Here is a 16,297-nt window from a genome sequence, read left to right as displayed (position 1 = left end):
GAATTTTTCACTATATTTTATATCATATTTTTTCTTCTGGAGAAAGTCTGATTTGTTTTATTTCAGCTTGAATAAAAGCAGTTTTGTAATTATTTTAAAATAATTTTAAGGTCAATATTATATATATATATATATATATATATATATATATACAGAGGGTGTCACGATCCTCCAAATTCTCGATTCGATTACATTTTCGATTCTAAAGGCACGATTCGATTCGATTTTCGATTATGAATAATTAATTAATTAATGACCAATTAATTATTAGTAGCCCACCGTTTAAACTACCTGACCTGCATGGTCTGTTTAACCCATAAACAAATTATACAGTAAATGAATAAAGGCAAGACACACACATAATTACCACCTGTCAATCACTTTTTCTGCGGGACTCGTGAATAGGCAGTGATCTGTGTCGTTATAATGGCGTCGGTAACAAAGACGCACAACCAACAGGAACCAGCCAACAGTATCTGAGGTGTTCGCTAAAATGACTAAGTACAAGTGAGTGAAAGATTGAAGCAGTCCTCGGACTGCCTGGACCTGCTGTCTGGAGCGCATGGCTGTGTGTGCGTCTGTGTCTGTGTGGTCACGTGATGTGCATTTTCAGAGGTAGAGAGGAAGGAGGGCTGCTCAGAAATGCTACACGCCACTGTGGATGTCAAATCGTTGTTCTAAAAACAAAGACAGTGTAAACAGGGCCTGAGTGTGAACTTTTCGCGAGCGGATTTGCAACGGGGGCGGGCGGAGGATCGCGATGCCGGTGTTGTCTATCGGACGAACCGTACGTAATACGTACATAGCAGAGCTTCAAAACTGTGTTTTTTTTTGTCGACAACACGAACGTTGTCAACATAACTCACTGGAAATCCAAAATGCTTCCACACCGGCGACTTCACTGAAAGAGGAGAGGGTTTAAGTTCTGTCGACGGGTCTCCTGCTTCTGCAGTTTAACAAGCACTTCAACAAGCCTGTTTTTTTCCCGCTTGGCAAGCCAAGCTGACGTGACATGGGGGCGTGGCAGCATTGACGATTCTATTTTTTGATTCGATAATCGAAATTGAGCATAAAATTTCGATCAATTTCAATTAAAAATCGAAATTGTGACACCCCTAATATATATATATATATATATATATATATATATATATATATATATATATATATATATATATATATATATATATATATATATATATATATATATATATATATATATATATTATTAATGTTATTAGCACCCTTAAGCAAAATTAGTTTTGGATTGTCTCCATAACAAACCACTATTATACCAAGACTTGCCTAATTACCCTAACTTTACCCTAATTAATCTAGTTAATCCTTTAAATGTCACTTTAAGCTGAGTATCTTGAGTAGTATCTTGAGTCAAATATTATATATATCAAGTAAATCCTGGGGCTTCAGTGTTTTCAAATGTTTTAAATATAGACCGCAAGACTGTCAATCCTAACCACCGCACCTTTAGGAATTAAATTATTGCTTTATTTTGAATTATTTGACACACTAGCAGGCGTTTAAACAAAAATGTCACTTTAAGCTGAGTATAGCATCCTGAAGAATATCTAGTTAAATATTATGTGCTACAGTGTGGTCCATAAGTGCTTTAAAACGAACCTTTTTTTATTTAAACTTTGACGTAATCTGAATCATGAAGAGAGGGCAGGGCAAAAGCCAATGAGAAAAAGGGGGCGGGGCATGTCAGACACTAAAGAGCATTTGATTGGTCAGAGATTTGATTAGAAACTGAAGTATGTGGAGACGTCAAATAACGGTTGATCCATTTAGGCGGAAGTGACAAACTGCAAGCTTTTAATTTCATGAAATCTTAGCGTGCACTAACTGCAGGTGATGCGGCGGTACCTTCTGCTCTCCGTGTCATTGAGATGCCGGACTATTCATTTTTTCTTTTGAGTTTTTCACACATTAATATTTAAAGCAGTGTTTTTAAATCCCCGGGGCATTTTCTAATCGGAAGTGAGAATCCCCAGTGAGTGTGAAGGGCTGTGAGTGTGGTCTTCAGAGGAAGCATCTCAAAAATGACATTATTTGGAAAGCACTTGGCAAAAGAAGCAATAAAAAACAATCTAATGTGCGACTCTGGAGCACAGCACTCTGTTTTAGGCTTATGAGTCTTATGTTTGGGTGTATTTTTGGTAAAAGTCAAAAATACACTGCGCTCTCAGAAATAAAGGTGTAAAATCTGGCACTGGGGGGGGGTACCTTTTCAACAGGTGTATTTTTGTTTTGTCAGGTCCTTAAAGGTACCTATTAATACTTAAAAAAGTACAAATGTGTACCTCATAGTACCTTAAAGTCCACATAAACCGGAATCTGCGACAAAGAGCTTAGAATGACCAAGAAGCGACATTCAATAAAGCGTTCCATTGCAACAGCAACGCCCAGCATTTTGAATTGAAAACGATCGGCTGTCCATTGGATCATATTGCTGTTTTGTTTTTTTATTTATTTATTTAAAAAGCGCATTAATGCTGAGATACAACCTGAAAGATGACAATACAACACTTTATTTTACAGACTCATAATACGCTGTTGTTCTATTGGAGTTTTCCTTCCAAAATGGCCGCCGCGCCATCTAGTGGCTGTTTCCCAAATCAAACTAGAGTGTCGCCTTTTGGTGATTCTATGCTCTTTAGCTGTGACCATTTTGTATAATGGTGCAGTTCCTAGAAAAACAAGATATTAAATAGGAAAACAGCGGGCGTGGCTTGTTTTTTCTACTGTGTGCTGATTGGATGTAGTAAAGTGGGCGTTCCATTCAGGAACATGGGGGGAAATGGTTTGGGAGAGTTATTACGACCTAACGCTATAGAATACACCAGACATGTCACTTGTATACCTTTAAATCGGGAAAAGTATAACTGTTAATATGGCGAGTGAAGCCCCGCCTTCTGGTACAGGAGCCAATCAGCGATTGCTATATGGCAAATAAAGCCCGCCAATCAGCGATCGCTATAGAATGACAATTCTTTGGACGAAGGGCTCGAGCCAGTCGTGAGTTTCTGCAGATTTTGTGTGTACAAACGTTTAGAAATGACACTAAAGAGACAGTTATTGTTTGATTTTATTGGTTATTCGTAATATGAAATGTAATCAAAAGCTTGGCAGGTAGTTTGGGAGAAATTGATGTTTCCCCATTCAAACAGAATCCCTGGGCATACTGCCCGAGAGGCGTTTCAAAAATGGCCACCGAGTGAAATTACTTGCCCTAAAGGGACTTTGTTACAACCTAACAGACTCCTCCTCCTCACCATTTCTGTTTGCTGTCATAGCGATGACATATCAATGGGCGTGGTTACATATGTTAGCTCCGCCCAATAACTCAGACAGACCTAATCTAAGAATTGAACTGAAAGTAAACAGGAGGTGCGTTTGCAGATTTATATGTAAGATTACAAGGGCAAACTATTTTTTTTTTTTTTGCTCTTAATGACATGCACAGATGAATTGTTCAGCACAAAACTGGCAGTGCGATCAAATTAATATGGTTAGTTTTGATTTCATGTGTACTTTAAAGGTACAAAAGTAAACCTTAAAAGTACAAAAGTGTACCCTAAAAATACTAACGTCCACCTATCAGGTGCACCTTTTAAAAAGTTACCACCCAGTGACAGATTTTATCTTTATTTTATCTTTATTATCTTTATAAGTGTGTGTATGGGACATAAATTCTTTCATACCAAAAATCATTGAGAATATTAGATATTCTTCAAGACACTAGTATTCAGCTTAAAGTGACATTTAAAGGCTTCACTAGGGTAATTAAGGTAAAGTTAGGGTAATTAGGCAAGTCATTGTATAACAGTGGTTTGTTCTGGAGACAATCCAACACTAATATTGCTTAAAGGGGCGAATAATATTGACCTTAACATGGGTTTATAACAATTAAAAACTGTTTTTATTCTAGCCGAAATAAAACAAATTAGATTTTCTCCAGAAGACAAAATATTATAGGAAATACTGTGAAAAATTCCTGAATCTGTTCAGTATTTGGGAAATATTTGGAAAAGAAAAACAATCACTGTACCAAATATGTGCAGAGTGGTGGCCATTCAGGATCACAAGTGTTAAATCACTGGATCAGGAGGCCAAATTGTAGATTTGTCAAGTGCAATTTATAAATGCTTATTCACAGATATGACATATTTTAACCCTACATGACAGATGTTATTGGCCAAGTCCTCATAAAGAAGAAAAGCATTAATCTATCTATCTATCTATCTATCCATCTATCTATCTATCTATCTATCTATCTATCTATCTATCTATCTATCTATCTATCTATCTATCTATCTATCTATCTATCTATCTGTCTATCTGTCTATCTATCTATCTATCTATCTATCTATCTATCTATCTATCTATCTATCTATCTATCTATCTATCTATCTATCTATCTATCTATCTATCTATCTATAGGCATTAGACAACCCTGCTGAAAAATCCAGCTTAAACCAGCCTAGGCTGGTTGGCTGGTTTTAGCTGGTCGACCAGGCTGGTTTTAGAGGGGTTTTGGCCACCTCCAGGCTGGTTTCCAGCCATTTCCAACCTGGTCTTAGCTGGTCAGGCTGGGAGATGACCAGCTAAAACCAGCTTGACCAGCCTAGCCAAGCTGGGAGTCCATCCAAAACCAGCTATATCCAGCTTAAACCAGGCTGGTCAAGCTGGTTTTAGCTGGATTTGGCCGGTCATTTTCCAGCCTGACCAGCTAAGACCAGGCTGGAAATGGCTGGAAACCAGTCTGGAAATGACCAAAACCCATCTAAAACCAGCCTGGTCAACCAGCTAAAACCAGCCAACCAGCCTAGGCTGGTTTAAGCTGGATTTTTCAGCAGGGAAAGCATCAGTATTATTGTCAGCGTATGCTATGAAAATGAGATAATCTGTTGAGGGCGGCACGGTGGCTCAGTGGTTAGCACTGTGGCCTCACAGCAAGAAGGTCACTGGTTAGAGTCCCGGCTGGGTCAGGTGGTGTTTCTGTGTGAAGTTTGCCTGTTCTCCCCGTGTTGGCGTGATTTTCCTCTATGTGCTCCGTTTTCCCCCACAGTCATGCGCTATAGGGCAATTGATTAACTAAACTGGCCATAGTGTATGAGTGTGTGTATGTTTATGGGTGTTTCCCAGTACTGGGTTGCAGCTGGAAGGGCATCCGCTGTGTAAAACATATACTGGAATAGTTGGCGGGTCGTTCCGCTGTGAAGACCTCTGATAAATAAGGGACTAAGTGATTATTTAAACAGCTCAAATCAAATTAATGGGCCCTTAAATAAAATGAATTGGTCTTTGGGAGCAGTTCTGTTTTAATTTTCTGTGATTGGCTGATCGCTCTGTAGGACAAGCGGTGTGGGAAACAGAGCGATGGATGATTAATGAATCAATTAGTGAGAGTTTGGATGAGCCTAAATTAAACTTCAGGCTATGAGTTTGTAGCCAGCAAGTCATAAATTGGATTGGAATCAGTTCAGGTGATTAGTTTTAAAGCTTCCTATTTGTTGCATACACTGTAAAAAATAGATCTGTTCATTAACAGTTTCCAAATTTTGTAATTTACATGTGTTCGCCCTCTTTTTGCGCTTGTGAGTTGCATTATGGGATGTTGTTCTCTGCTCTGTCGACTTTTAATGCTGAATATTCAACTCTACAGTTAAACAAAATGACTTCTAGTGACGTTTTAGTAGTTTCAAACAATATAAGCAATATATATACTGTAAAACAAAATCTGGTAATTTACCCGAAGACTTTTGGGTTTATTTTCGGTTTTGGATTGCATTATGGGATGTTGATCTCTGCTTTGTACTACTCAGATTAACAAAGTGACTTTTATTGACATTTCAGTCATTTGAAATAATATAATGTACCAGAAATATCTGTAATTAAAAAGAAAAAGTATTGTCAGTTTCTTAACACTAACCCAGACAATATTTCACTTTGGAAAGCATCCAAACGCATACTGAAAAAACACAAATACTGTAACAAAATGCAGAAATTTTCAGTCTACACTGTTAACAATTTCCTGTAGAATCTATAATAACCTTCTGGCAGCAGTTCACCAGTAACTTATGGTAAATCAGCAAAAATACTGTATTTAAAAGAACAGCACCATTTACCCTGCTCTATATGTATTTACAGTATTTTATATCTTAATATATACAACAGTTCTCTCTGGTTCTTGAATCTGATTGGCTGGTAGCCGTCCGATATTTTGCAAGTAACATCTTACAAAGGCCTCTTCACCCTTCACCTCTGTGTATTACTCCGCCCACATACAGCAAGCAACAAGCAGGCTACAGTTTGACAAATATTACTGTTGTTAGACAACTGAATGTACTTTTTAGGCTCTTTTAGTCGGGAATGTAGTTTTTGAGATTGAAACTATGCAGTTTATTTGAACGAATAGTGCCTATTTTAAAATATTTACAATTCTGAGAGCCAAAGACGGTTGACATTGTCTATCCACAAGATGGCGCCCGGACCGCATGATAAGCCCTTGCTCAGTGTGTTCTCTTAAGGGTGAATACAAAGCTGAAAAACGGAAGCCTCGTGGTTTTTAAGGTGGACCGGATAGAGTCAATTCAGCCTCGTCCCTCCTTATCGCAAACACAACAGCAGTCTGGTGAGAAATCTCTGTAGACAGATGGCATTTCATGTCACGTTCAGCCTTATAAGCTTAAAATGTGAGCAAAATTTGCTGTTTTGTCATCACCTGAAGAGGGTCACACACCAGAAGCGCCCCTTCACATTACGCTATAGAGTCATTCAAATACTAGCTCTAAAGTAACGTTAGTGAATTAGTAACGGCTTTTGCTGTTCTGACGTCAGCTGCAGATGTGAATGAATGGCGGAAGAAAGTAGTTCCTAATCCGCTTGTTAAGTGGTGACGTGTTTGTGACGTATGTAATACTGTTTCCGTGTCCAAGCCGCCATTCATTTGAGTGGAGAAATCCTTCGTTTATGATCACGTTTTATTCCTGTCACACATTAAAGTTAATTTTTTGTAAAATCGTAATGTACACAACAATCTCTGGGCTTGCTGCATAACAAATACCAAAAATGTAACAATTAATAAAAACATTAACACTTTCTGGCCATCGGATATTAGGCATGGACATATATATTGCGGTCGTGACTTTCGAAAGCCTTAAATCGCTTTGTAAACGTTTATTATTACAATTTCATGAGTCTCCCCATTAGGGTTGTAACGGTATGAATTTTTTACGGTATGATAATCGTCTAAAACAATACCACGGTTTGACGGTTTCGCGGTATACGGTATGTTACAAATGTTACAAAATAATAGAACAGTGAAGCAAATTTGACTTTTTCCAAATAATATATTTTCAGTTACTATAAACAACACCACTTACAATGAACAAATAAAAAAATAAGAAAATAATAAATAATGTGTCAAAGTCCAAATAAAGTCCAAATAAACATGGTGCAAATCCTCAGTAAAAAATAGATATAAATATTTACTATACTATAAATAGTTACATAACGAAACTAGATTCAATATGGAACATCCTTAGGTTTTATGTGCCAGCATGGATATGGTTGTCTGTGGATATGGATTTGGAAATGGTTGTCTGCAATGCAGACAAACAGCTGCACCTTCTGTTGCGTCTTTTGAAAACAGCAAGAGCAGCAGTTCATCTTTGCTGTGTCACTGTTTTGTCATGTTTCTGTGCTGCTGTGCATGCAAAAGTACTTAGTATGAGAATTATTTCATGCAAAACTTTTTTTTTGCGTTTTATTTAGCCGCGCATAAATGTATGCCTATCTCTCATTCCGTGTTGTTCAAAAAGCTTGGTCCACAAACAAAAGCGAAACCTATGCTTATTGGTTGTGATATAGCGAGTTTGAACCAATCTGGGCAGGGAGGAGGGACAATGCATCAATGTATCATGTCTGATTTGTCCGGAGACACAGTGACGAGCGTTTCTTTGTCAAATCAGCGTTGTCAAATTTTGATGACGTAACCGCACTGATTCCGGAGCCTCTGAAAGTCCGCGAATGTTATGTGATACAGCACTGGAAAGCTGAGATTCTCTTCTTTATCCAATCTTTGTATGAATCGGATCAGCGGATCAAAAGTTATTAAACATTTAAGAGCAATACTTATTTTTAGCCGCGGGCGGCTGTCTCGGTCTTTAAGGGTTAAAACCGTTGATATGCAATTGTTCATGGTATGATAATCGTGCACGTTCAAATCGTGGTAGACCGTCATACCGGTATATTGTTACAACCCTACTCCCCATTCAGTTGAATAGAGCGATTGGACCCGGCAGCTGCTTCGCGTGACGTCACACTTAACAAGCGGATACAAAAGGGTTTTAGACTCTCTGTGTTTGGTTTTCTTTTTTATGTACAAGATTTTGCCGTCAAACTGTTGTATAAACGCAATATCACACTAATAGCATTGTGCTATATACAGCCATAGCACACGGCTACTCGTGTAGTATTGCTCATATATACAGTCATTTTCACAATGCAACTTTAAAATACAGTAACATACTGCAAAACTCTCCTACAGTAAAATACAGTTCTTATTACAGATAATTACTGTGTAACAGTGTAGCTTATTTCAAAATATCCTAATTTAGATCAACTAACTAAAGCTGAGTAATCTAACGAAATACATTGCTGATAACTTTTTAAAGCATGTGTTTTGTAATCTGTAGTGAAATACATTTTTAAAAGGGGTTTATTGACTTTTTTGTGGCATTAACTCCTGCACACATTTTGCACTGGCGCACATGCCAGCATTGTTCAGCAGAACAATGTAAAGCAGACCATGACACAGAGAAGTTGCACAAATTGTGAGTGGTAAACGTTCGAAACTATTTTTTTCCAACAAAATAAATTTAATTAAAAGTTGTTACATTTAATCCTGCTAGCTCAAATTGTTCCGTGTAACCTCGGGGAGATGACACAGACAACTGAAGGTAGGATTCAAAAATGCTGGTTTAATCGTCGTCAGGCAAGCAAAGGTCAACAGGTATAAAAAGATATGTGTAGGCAGTCCAGAATCGTAATCGGTAACAAGCGAGAGGTCAAAAAGGCAGGTGGCAGGCAGGGAAAACAAGAATACAAAGCTAGGTCGAAAACACAGGAAAACTAGACAGGAAAACCGCGTTGTATGTCATCTATACAGCTAACAAGACTCGGCAAACTGAATGGGTGAGTGTGTGGTTTAAGTAGTGTGTGCAATCAGTCTCTGACAACTCTCAGGTGGTGCGAGTAATCACCAATCAGATGAGGAAGCATGTGTGAGTGTGACCGGAGTGCATGTATGAATATGTAGTCCATAAATGGCGGATTTGTAGTGGGATATGATCATGGGATATGATCGCTGGTAATCGTGTCATTCCGATAGGAACATTTTCTGATTATGATTAGAATGACTATTGTTTTGTTTCGCAATTTGCATCGTCATATGATGCAAAATTAAAGCTTTTTTTAATTTTTATGGCATTGTTGTGCACAGTTCATTGTAACTACATTTTTAAAATTATCTGTAAATTATCAGTTTTCTGTATTTTGTGATTCATGTTTTTAATTTTCCTCATTTGTTTTTGCTTTTCAATTACATTACGGGATCTCGATCTTTCTTACAACAACTTGTTTAATGTATACTTTATTTTTATTTCTCTTTTTAAAGGAAAAAAATACAAGTAATAGATTTAAAATAAATAAATAAATAAATAAATAAATAAATAACTGAATGAATGAATGAATGAATGAATGAATGAATGAATAAATGAATAAATAAATAAATAAATAAATAAATAAATAAATAAATAAATAAATAAAAGGAAATAAATAATACAATAAAACACCTAAAATAAACCTTAATTCCTTACAAGTTACATCAACAAATACATCTAGAAATCAGATTACACTGTGTAAAGGCATAAGTTCAATCCATTTCTCCCAATATTGCAGGTATTTGTCCATTTGTAGTTTTAGAGAAAAAGTCATCCTCTCCATATTCTGAACATTAGATATAATATCCGACCGTTCAGATTTTGTAGGGGGTTCCAGTTGTAAGCACTTTCGAGTCTCAGTTTTCTTACAGGTTGCTAGGAGTATTTTTACTTGTCTTTTACAGTTAAGTTGGCTGCAATATTTTCCAGATAAATTGTCTTACAACTACTTTTAACCTTGTAAAGTTGTAAAAAAGGGAACATTTGTAATATTTTGCAGTGCTATATTGTGTGTGTTGGTGTTGTATATCACTCTACGATCACCTTGTAATAAACTGCAGCACATTTTCTGTTATTTTACAGACTTATTTATCTAGATGTTATTTCTTAATATTTCAAGCTACAAAAATGTCACTAGAAATAGCTTGATTAAACTGTAGAGTTGAATTTTCAGCATTAAAAGTCAACAGAGCAGAGATCAACATCCCATAATGCAATTCACAACCACAAATAAACACTTGTGAATCACAAAATATGGAAACTGGTCATTAACAGTTATTTTTTACAGTGTAAACTCTTTAAAAACACATAGAAGTTGCACAAATTGTGAGTATTTTGACTGTATTTTTGATTAAACGTGTGAAATAGTTCCCATGAAAGGGAAACAAAAATAGAAACACAGACAGATCTGATGCTTTAGCGCAGGGCATCCGCAGGGAAATGGCATCATGATGTAGAAACTCTGAGTCTTGATCTCATTATTACAGCTGAAGCAAACCACATGCCGCTGGATTTACTGACTAATACTGAAGCATGGAGTAAAGCGCTGTATTATTACTGCATAAAGTCAAGTTATGACAGCATCTCTTTATGAACTCATTCATTCATTCATTTGCCTTCAGCTTAATCCCATATTTATCAGGGGGCACCACAGCAGAATGAACCACCAACTATTCCGACATATGTTTTACACAGCGGATGCTCTTTCAGCCACAACACAGTACTGGGAAACACTCATTCACACACACATATATACTCTACAGCCAGTTTAGTTGATCAATTCCCCTATAGTGCATGTGTTTGGACTGTGTGGGAAACTGGAGAACCCAGAGGAAACCCACACTAACAAGGGGAGAACACGCAAACTCCATACAGAAACGCCAACTGACCCAGCCAGGACTCGAACTAGCGAACTTCCTGCTGTGAGGCCACAGTGCTAACCATTAAGCTACAATTATTAACTTTAAACGTGACTTCATAATAAAGCAATAATTTAATTCTTAAAGGTGAAGCGTGTACTGACAGTATTGCAGTCCAAATTCAAAACATTGGAAAGCTTTTAGTTTTTTCGGGTTGCCAGATTGACTTTTATTCACTTATTTAATAGTTTGCAGTTGTCTTGGTCGGTGTTGTATATATATATATTTTTTTTTATCAGGATCCCCATTAGCCACATCCAAGGTAGGGCTAATTTTTCCTGGGGTCAATCGAACACAAAACCAAATTACATTATCACATAACAGCAATACCAATGGCGACGCAGTGGGGCTGTAGGTAAGGCTGTCGACCTCACAGCAAGAAGGTCGCTGGTTCGAACCTCAGCTCGGCTCGGCTCGGCTCAGTTGGCATTTCTGTGTGGAGTTTGCATGTTCTCCCTGCATTCAAGTGGGTTTCCTCCGGGTGCTCCGGTTTCCCCCACAGTCCAAAGACATGCGGCACAGGTGAATTGGGTAGGCTAATGATTGTACGTAGTGAATGAGCGTGTGTGTGAATGTGTGTGTGGATGTTTCCTAGAGATGGGTTGCGGCTGGAAGGGCATCCGCTTCATAAAAACGTGCTGGATAAGTTGGTGGTTCATTCTGCTGTGGCGACCCCGGATTAATAAAGGGACTAAGCCGACAAGAAAATGAATGAATGAATGAATGAATGAATAAATAAGACCAATAAAAATATTAAAATACAAAATTAATACATCACACCCAGATAAACAATCCACTTCATATTGTGCCATTAAATAACAATTTATTAATAATAATTAATAATAAAAATTTAATAATAATTATTTAAACCTCATTTTACTTGTTACAAAGCATGTAATGTCTGATGGCAATTCATTCATGTTTTTATTCCTCTATACCAGGGGTCACCAATCTCGGTCCAGGAGGTCCGGTGTCCCTGCAGGGTTTAGCTCCAACTTGCCTCAACACACCTGCCTGGGTGTTTCAAGTATACCCAGTAAGAGCTTGATTAGCTTGTTCAGGTGTGTTTGATTAGGGTTAAAGCTAAAATCTGCAGGACAACTGACCTCCAGGAGCAAGTTTGGTGACCCCTGCTCTATGCAGTCCATTGGTTTACATTAGTTTTTCAAACGGGAAGCCAAACATTTCCTTTTGATGCATGCCTGGTGTTAAAATGATGACTTGCATTACTACACAAAAGCTGACAGTACATTACACTTGGAACTCTGGACATTCCTTAAGAAACACAGCAGAGAAACAACTACTCTATCCTTCACCAATAACCAACCTAAAGTTTTCTGCATTTTGATAATATTAACTCTTCTATTGCAGTGTAAAATTAACCATGCAGCTCTATTCTGGACTAACTGTAATGTATCTAAGTTTTTACTTGATGCACTCGACCTTACCACCAATCAGTAATCTAGATCTACAACAATTAGAGAGGGACAGTACAGTGGTAAAACTTTTACACATCTCTTAATAATTTCACTACAAAGACTCTGTAATAAACTACCAGTATATTTTCTGCCATTTTACAGCCTTATTTCTCTAGATATTATTTCTTTTACATTATATTATTATTATACATGACTAAAATGTCAACAAAAGTCATTAGAGTTCAATTGATTTTTCATGAAATGCACATTTTCAAAGGAGAATATCCGACTAGCATTGATAAACAAATACGTCCATTTAGCTTGTTTCTGCATACACATATTATTGTATTTTTATGCTGTAGAAGAGTGAAAAACCTACATACAGCACCTTTAAAAACTGATAAGATTTTCTTTTGTGTGTTCTGTCAATACATTTGTAATCTTCTCATGCTGATGATTATGCAGAAAACAGCTAAAAAGAACAATTATTTAGTTTATATGTGACAAAATTAATAATTTGATTGTTAGAGAATCAGTATGCATTGACAGTATTCAAAACACTGGAAAGGTTTTGGACTCGTTTGTATGTGTTTATTTTTAATTTAAAATACCGGTCACCACTGGCATTATATAAATCAACAAACACCGCATTTTGTATGTTTCTTTGTTTATTTGTATATTATTAATTCATATATTTATCTGTGTATTTATTTATTTCTATATTTTTTATATGTATGATTTGTATTTATTTATTTTCTATTTATTTGTATGTTATTTATTTATTTATCAATTTATATATTTTAAATCTATGATTTGTTTTTATTTATTTTCTATTTATTTACACATTATTTATTTATTTTTATATTTATATATTTTAGATGTAGGTTTTTGTTGTTTTATTTTCTATTTAATTTGTATATTATTTATTTATTTATTTTGTTTATTTATCTGTTTATTTATATATTTTATATGCATGTTTTTAATTATTTATTTTATATATATATATATATATATATATATATATATATATATATATATATATATATATATATATATATATATATATATATATATATATTTGTATTTTTTATTTATTTGGTTAGTTGTTTATATATTTATATGTATGATTTATTTTTATTTATTTGTATATTATTTATTCATTTATTTATTTGTATATTTATTATTTGTAAATTTATATGTATGATTTGTTTTTATTTATTTGTATATTATTTATTCATTTATTTATTTGTATATTTATATGTATGATTTGTTTTTATTTATTTGTATATTATTTATTCATTTATTTATTTGTATATTTATTATTTATATATTTTATTTGTGTGTTTTTTATTTATTTATTTACTTTATATGTGACAAAATTAATAATTTGATTGTTAGAGGAGCAGTATGCATTGACAGTATTCAAAACTCTGGAAACGTTTTTGTTTTTGACAGATTGACTTTTATAAACATTTGTAAAAGTTTGCAGTGCTATATCGTATTGTATATTAAACTACAAACATCTTGTAATAAACTGCAGCACATTTTCTGTTGTTTTACAGACTTATTTCTCTAGATATTATTTCTTATATTTTTTAAAATGACTAAAGTGTCAATTAAAGTCACTTTGTTAAACTGTAGAGTTGAAACTTCAGCAGAGCAGAGCAACAGAGCAGAGATCAACATCCCATAATGCAATTCACAACCGTTTTTAAGCAATTGTTGCACATATTTCATTGTTGTGATGGGTCCAAGTAAGGTTTTTGACTGTATTTTTGTTTAAACGCCTGCTAGTGTGTCAAATAATTCAAAATAAAGCAGTAATTTAATTCCTAAAGGTGCGGTGGTTAGGATTGACAGTCTTGTGGTCCATATTTAAAACATTTGAAAACACTGAAGCCCCAGGATTTAATTAATATACATAATATTTGACTCAAGATACTACTCAAGATACTCAGCTTAAAGTGACATTTAAAGGCTTAACTAGGTTAATTAGGGTAAAGTTAGGGTAATTAGATAAGTCATTGTATATCGCTTAAGGGGGCTAATAATATTGACCTTAAAAGGGTTTTTCAAACAATTAAGAACTGCTTTTATTCTAGCTAAAATAAAACAAATAAGACTTTCTCCAGAAGAAAAAATATTATAGGAAATACTGTGAAAATTTCCTGAATCTGTTCAACATCATTTGGGAAATATTTAAAAAAGTCCCAGGAGAGTGAATCATTTTGACTTTTGTGCATATTTGCTGAATGTCAACCGAAAAATGCCTGATTTATATGTGCATGCAAATCTGTACAGAGACACATGTCAGTCCGATTTGTCCTAATGAATAATGTAAGCAAACACACTGATCAGAAGTGTTTTCTGTGATGGTTTAGAGGGGGAAAATCTGCTCTTCTCGACTCTGACCCACATGAGGATTGAGCGGTGCGCTGACCTAGTTAAAAAGAGCTTTAAAGAGCCTTCATTCATCACATTAAATCATTCCTTTGTCAGACACAGACACGCTCGTATAATACAGATCACATTGTGCCGGAGTGACAATACAAGCCTCTTTTTTTCTGTGTATCTTCTGATGTAAAGCCGGACATGCACGTGTTTTCTGATCTGCTTCATGCCGGCGGTGTTTCTGGAGTCTGATCATCACAGCCTGCTTTCATAACCTTCATCAGTTCTTGGCAAAAAAAGAAAAAGAAAAAAAAGAAAATCAAAGCTTGTTTATTAATTATGCATGACTTCAGCATGAGCTGAGAGTCTTTGAAGAGCACAAAATAACACCATTGGTTTCTGTGGTCAGAACTTTCAGATCTTTAACGAAGTGCAGAGCAAAGTTTTAGCTTTCAGATTTGTATTTTTTTGACCAAGAAGGTTGCTGGTTCGAGTCCCGGCTGGGCCAATTGGCGTTTGCATGTTCTCCCCATGTTGGTGTGGGTTTCCTCCGGGTGCTCCGGTTTCCCCCACAGTCCAAACACATGCACTATTGGAGAATTAATGAACTAAATTGGCTGTATGAGTGTGTGTGTCTGTAAATAAGAGTGTATGGGGTCTTTCCATTACTGGGTTGCAGCTGGAAGAGCATCCACTGTTTAAAAAATATGCTGGAATAGTTGGTGGTTCGTTCAAAAAAACTTTCGCCATTCACTGCCATTATATAAATCAACAAACACCACATTTTTATATATCTGTATTTATTTGTATATAATTCATTTATTTATTTTGTCTGTATATATATATATATATATATATATATATATATATATATATATATATATATATATATATATATATATAAAATATATATATATAAAATATATTTTATTTATATATTTTATATATATTATATATTATATATTTGTCTGTATATATATATATATATATATATAAATATATATATATATATATATATATATATATATATATATATATATATATATATATATATATATATTATATGTATGATTTGTATTCATTTATTTTCTATTTATTTGTTTATTATTTTTTTATTTATTCATTTATATATTTTATATGTATGATTTTTTTTATTTATTTTCTATTTATTCATACATTATTTATTTATTTATCTTATATGTAGGTTTTTGTTGATTTATTTTCCATTTATTTGTATATTATTTATTTATTTATTTAGTTTATTTATCTGTTTATTTATATATTTTATATGCATGTTTTCTAATTATTTATTTTCTATTTTTGT

The 16,297-nt window shown here is 34.7% G+C and overlaps 1 protein-coding gene across 45 annotated transcripts in view; it reads left to right on the top strand.

Annotated features, from left to right (window-relative positions):
• Positions 1-16,297, top strand: part of dab1b (DAB adaptor protein 1b) — a 73,445-nt gene that overhangs the window by 25,539 nt on the left and 31,609 nt on the right. The window lies entirely within an intron of this gene.

This window comes from Danio rerio, chromosome 2, assembly GCF_052040795.2.
Source record: "Danio rerio strain M-AB ecotype USA chromosome 2, GRCz13ab, whole genome shotgun sequence".
In the NCBI taxonomy this organism is placed as follows: Eukaryota; Metazoa; Chordata; class Actinopteri; order Cypriniformes; family Danionidae; genus Danio; species Danio rerio.
This window is presented reverse-complemented; position numbering and strand designations above follow the sequence as displayed.